Genomic DNA, 6,320 nt, shown 5'->3' on the forward strand with positions numbered 1-6,320 from the left:
TGGGTAAAACGCAAATACAAAATAAAAATTGTACAACATGAATAAGAAGTTATTGTAGAGATTTCTAATCCTTAAAAACCCTTCTCATAACCGGAAACCAAATCTTAGCCACCCAGAGCCCAAAGTAGTCACATTGTGAACAATCCAAAAAAAAAAACCATATATATTAGCCACAAACTATCAAAAGTCCAATAGAAAGCCTGAAGTTGGGGAAAAAGAAAAAATAAAAAGGGAATGAACACACCTCAAAGGGACTTTACAAATCTAATGCTACTTTAGCAACTTTTGTGGAGGTGGACAAAGAGCAATTGGAAATATATACCGTTAAAAATAATGTAGTTAACTACAGTGATGGCACATGACAGGTTTGAAGGGGAAAGGAAGAGTTAGAATTGGAAGATGGCCGAATTAATGGTAAATTGAATATAATGAGTTAGAAAATGTGTAAAGTTGCACTATTTATATATTGACGTGGTTGATGATTTGACTTAAAAAATGATAAACTTCTACTTTTATATATATATATATATATATATATATATATATATATATATATATTTATATTATAGATACTTCTTTTTTTCCAGGTCAAGTTAGTTTGACCCCCTTGCCTTCAAAGTGGAGCTGTTTGAGTGTATACGGTAACAAATAGTGTTCTTAAAAATAAACAACCTCAACAACCCTGTCCTTTTCAAAGGCCAGCTTCAATGGACAACGTTTAAGTTTTGACTAGTTGGTCCTTTGAAACACTCTTGGAACTTGGTCAATTAGAAAAACCTTGAAACTTGCAAATGTCCATCCACACTTCCAAATTTCTTGTCTATATATCCTATAGACACTAGTCTCTTTATCTCTTCCCCGATTTCTACACTTTTTAAAGGCTTACCTTCTATTCTTTTTCCATCATTCAATAAGTTTTTGATCTTGTTTTTGATCTTGCTGTGTAAGCTAATCATTATCCTTCTTGAATTTTTACAATTAACAAATTAAGACTGTTTCAGCTTGCCATGAACAATTCAAAAATGGTGACAAGGATCAAAGGGACTGCCCTAGGTGAATTAAAGGTGTGTCAATACACCCACATAAGTAACTCCAAGGGTTTTTGTGACAAGGATTATCCTTTGGACAATAACACTTCGATTCTACTGGCTAAGATCGTTATGATTTTTATCATCTTTGGTTTCACTTTCATTTTTTTGAGACCTCTTCGCCAACCCAAGATCGTCTTACAAATTGTTGTAAGTCTATTTCTTTACATAACTCATGTCCATATCAAGTCTTTTCCCATGTTTTAATTTGGCAGCTCTTGTAGCTACCCCTTACCTTTAAAAAAAAAAAAAATCACCATTTTCTAATATAAAATGTTTGGGTCAACCATGTTTGGAGTTATCTAACTTAAATCTACGTGACAATTGAAAAACCCATTCATGTGTAATTTTAGTCGCATCACATTTTCAATGAGTCATGTGATTTGTTTAAATAACACATAAAGGTAGTCTATAATTTTTCACACAATGAGTTAGAAAAGATAGTTTCAAATTTGTTTGAACCAAAACTTTGTCCATATTTTAAGTTTTGGAACAATTGGTAATTTATCATGGTATCAGAGTAGAAAATTCTGAATTCAATTCCTGTCTCAATTTTACCTTTTATTTTAAATATTAAAAATCCTATATGTTGGGCCCCTACTTATTAAGAGGGAATTTAGACTCACACATGAGGGAAGTATTAGAATTATCGTTAAATAATTAAACATTTATCATTGGAACTTTTTAAAATTGATTTTGTAGCATTTGGTCCTTCCAACTTATTGTCAATATTCAAAATGCATATAGCTGGATCAAAAATCAAGTTTCTTACAGTATACATGCTAATACTTAAAAAAAAAATCTGCTTTCCCAGGCTGGCATAATAATGGGTCCCTCATTACTAGCTCAAAGCAAGGTGTATGTGGCAAACTTAATGCCTCCAGGAGCCAGAGTGGCACTTCTAACATTTGCAGAGTTTGGCTTCATGTTTCACCTCTTTCTATTGAATTTTTTTTCCACTTAACAATGGATGGCTAAGAATTTCGTTAGTTGCCCAGTTTCAAAACAAAGTGGAAAAGTAGCATCTCGAGTTTTTAAAACTCGAGTTCCGGGTAGAAATCGAGTTTCCAGTACTCGAGATCCTCAGCTACAAAATCTGACATGGACTTTTTTTCTAGGTGGAGCCACGTTGAAATCAAGTTTCTAACGCTCGATTTCTGATTGTATTTCAACGCCAAACACTTTCACAGTTCACTATCCTTCACACCCAGACTCCAGAACGCTCCATCTCCTTCAAACCCCAAACCCTCTACCGGAGACAAGCGCATCTCATCGGCGGCTAAAAACCCATCGGAAAACTCTCACTCTACCGGAGACAAACGCATCTCATCGGCGGCAGAAAAACCCATCGGCGGCATAAAACTCTTATCTCCTCTCATCGACGACCTCGCATATCATCGGCGACCTTGCATCTCATTGGCGACCTCACATCTCATCGGTGGTAGAAAACCCATCGGCGACCTCTCACTATCTCACACTCTCGTCCACTAGGATTTTGTTTTTCCCTCATTTCCAGGTAAGGCCAGAAAAACTGAGAGAGGGTTATTCCGGTAGAAATCGAGTCTTGGAGGCTCGGCTTTGTTTTGTAAATCTCGAGTCTCAAAGACTCGAGATCTATGTGGCATAACAGTGCAAAATAGTGTCCAACTCAGCAAGTAGAAAGCGAGTTTTTGAGCCTCGAGTTCCATATGGGACTCGAGTTTCTAAAACTCAATATGCTAGTTTTCAACTTTCTTTCAAACATGTTTTAACTTACTATATTATATGCAGTCACTACTTTAGTCTGCAAATATCCCCTCTTTCTATTAGGATTACAGATTGATACAAGCTTAGTAAAGAGCATTGGAAGAAAAGCCGCGGTAGTCGCTCTAACGGGGACTATTATTCCCATGGTATTTGGAGTGGCAGCATACAAGATCGTAGAACGTGCTCACCCTTCAGAGCATGCAGTTGCACTTTTAGTCTTAATTACTACAAATACTTTGACTCCTTTTATTGACATCACCGGCCTCCTTTAAGAAATCAACATTCTTAATTCAGAAATTGGCCGATTTGCTTCCTCAATTTCTTTGGTAAGTGATGCATGTGTTTGGTTTCTCGCATTTATTGTGAAAAATATTGGTGCAGCCCTGAAATACTCCCCAACCGAACCTTTATCAATAATAGCATTAGTGGTCGGTTATTACTGCTTCTTACTCTTCCTAATGAGACCACTAGTGATATGGATTGACAGTTTCACGCCAAAAAATAGACCCATTGGGGAAAATCATCTTATGGCCATCCTCTGTATAGTTTTGGTGAATGGATTTTAGCTGAGTATATTGGCGAAGATGCTCGCTTTGGTGCTTTTGTGCTTGGTTTGTCTTTGCCAAATGGGCCAACATTAGGTGCAATCATGATACAAAAGCTTGAGGTTCTTTGTACTGGGTTTCTACTTCCGATCTACTGCGCTACCAGTGGGTTCAAGGCGAAGCTCTCTTCCATAGCAAACATGTCTGCAGCCAAAACAGAGCTCATCATTTTTGCTGGTTACTTTGGCAAGTTCATTGGCACCATTTTGCCATCAATCTACTTTAAGATCCCCTTTTAAGGAATCTTTGACACTGACTCTCGTCATGTGTTGCAAAGGCGCTATGGAAATCACTACATATACTGCGTGGCACGACGCTCAGGTAACACAAGAAACACCTAAGTGTGAAGAATCTGTAGGATCAATATCAATTTAACTTAAATTCTCACTTCAGTCTTCACATTCATTACTTTCCAAAAACTATACTATAGACTATAGTACTTTTCTTAAAGCTCTGTTTACTTAGTTACAAATCCTACGATTATCTTAGGACAAAAAAAAAGTGTAAAGATTCAAGTTTTGCTTGCTTTGTAAGATAATGTTAATGGTGCATTAACCTCCTGTTTTTTTTGTTCATTGACAGATGATAACAACCCAAACATATACGCTTTTACTTTTCAGCATGATAATCACAACAGGATTGGCCACAATTTTTATCCGTCACCTTTATGACCCTTCCACAAGATACATGGTTGACACAAGGAGGACAGTCACAAACTCAGCACAGAACTCTGGTCTCCGAATGCTGGTCTGCATCCATTCAGAAGAGAATGTATCTTCATTTACTAACCTCATTGAAGTGTCCAACCCCACAAAAGAAAACCCTATTTTTGTCTGTGTCCTTCAGCTCGTGGAGATCACAGGACGGGCAGTATCAATCCTTGTAAAACTTGATAAGAAAAACAACTTATTAGCTTCTAATCTAGATTATTCTCGACAAATTAGCAATGCCTTTGATCATTATGAGAATTACAGCGAAGGAGTGTTAAAATACAAAACTTCAAAGCAATTGCACCATGTGCAAGCATGCATGATGATATATGTACTCTCGCAATTGATAAGAAAACAAGCATCATAGTTGTTCCCTTTTACAAAACATGGGCAATTGATGGAACAGCCGAAGCAAACATTCCTTTCCTTAGGACCATAAACAAAAATGTGCTTAAGAAGGCCCCTTGCTCCATTGGAGTTCTTGTTGACCGAGGCGAAGTTGGTGGCAACTTGAGCATTTTGACAGGTAATTCATCATATTTGATTGCCATGCTTTTCATAGGTGGTGCTGATGATCGGGAGGCACTTGCGTATAGCATTCGCATGGCCGGGCATCCTAACGTCAGCCTAACAGTGGTTCAGCTTATAGCGTTGGGTTACAACATGAGCAGTTATCAAAATAATCTAGACAAGGAGGCGATGGATGAATTATGGGCTAGTATAAATGGCAACCAGAAAATAAAGCTTGAAAAGGAGACTGTGAGACATGGGGCGGATACAACTCAAGTTATACAGAAGATGGCGAATAATTTTGATCTAGTTATAGTGGGTAGATACCATGAACCACACTCTCCAGTTACATTAGGCCTTAGAGAATGGAGCGAATGCCCTGAGCTTGGTGTACTTGGGGACTTGCTAGCCAGTTCAAGTTTTCGATTTTCAGTTTTGGGGGTGCAGCATGACAACCCAGAGTAAGAGGGTGGGTAGACTACAGAGGTAAACTCTGGATCTCAGCCACGACATGATTAAGGTATATGATGATCATTTCGAGAACTAGTGCTAGGCTGCATAATATTTCATTTGTAATAGTTTCCATAGAAGGGGCAAACTTAAATGCAAAGAACTGACCAATGGTCTTCCTCTTTTAGACGCTGTGGTTATGTTGGATAACTTTTTTTTTTTTTTTTTTTTTCAAATTTCTAGCTCAATAAATTTTGTGGCCTAAGGTGACTATAGTGTTTAATGGGGCATTTTTTTTTTTTTTATAAAATTAGTAAATCAATTGGAGTAATTTTCATCTATTGTAATAAAAGATTAAAAAAAAAAACTTGTTTTATCAATAAACCTAAACCATTAAACCATTAATATCATGTGTAATTTTTTATAATATTTTTAGCAAAAAGTGCCTGTCCTTTTGACAAAAGCTCTGTCTTTTAATTTAGTTGTTTACTTAAAATTTTGTAATACCTAACATTTATAAATAAATATATATATATATATATATATATATATATATATATATGACTGTATTTTAATCACTATCAATGGCTAAACAAATAAGCATTTAACACAAATTTGCATTCAAAATCACCATTCAGTGATAAAAATGAAAAGAAAAAAATCTAGCTCTCTCTAATATTTATTGTTCTCATCACCCTAAAATTGTGGTAGCATTGACCAAGCTAATGTGAGTAAAAGAGGAAAAAATAGAGTATTTTTCTTGTACATAATGTGGCTCACTCAATGGCTGTATGATAAGTTTAGAAAGAGAAAAAATAAAAACTAGTGATAGGCCTGTGTGCAAGACACGGGTTTATTTGTTAATTCATTTTTAAATATATAAATGAAATCATTGTTTTTATATGAAAATTTTTTTTTCATGACATGTTGTGATTTAAAAAGTACTTAGAAAATAAATTAATCAAATGAACATTAAGTTGTATTATTTTTAGTGGATAATCATGCAAGGTATGTAATATATTTTGTCTAATTTATGAATTAAAGATGAAATAAAACTCATTGGACATATGAAATATACATAAAGATATAATTCTTGTAACTAGCTTGAAGATATATACTCAAACTTTTATTAGATCTCATATCATAGCTTGAAGTATATGAGCAAACTTTTTTTCTCTCTCTCATTAGTCACATAATCCTTGAAATATTAC

General features: G+C 35.4%; 1 pseudogene; it reads left to right on the top strand.

Annotated features, from left to right (window-relative positions):
* Positions 1-1,022: 1,022 nt before the first annotated feature.
* On the top strand, positions 1,023-5,124 carry LOC142606001 (cation/H(+) antiporter 14-like; annotated as a pseudogene).
* Positions 5,125-6,320: the final 1,196 nt, after the last annotated feature.

The sequence above is a fragment of the Castanea sativa genome, chromosome 8 (assembly GCF_040712315.1).
Source record: "Castanea sativa cultivar Marrone di Chiusa Pesio chromosome 8, ASM4071231v1".
In the NCBI taxonomy this organism is placed as follows: domain Eukaryota; kingdom Viridiplantae; phylum Streptophyta; class Magnoliopsida; order Fagales; family Fagaceae; genus Castanea; species Castanea sativa.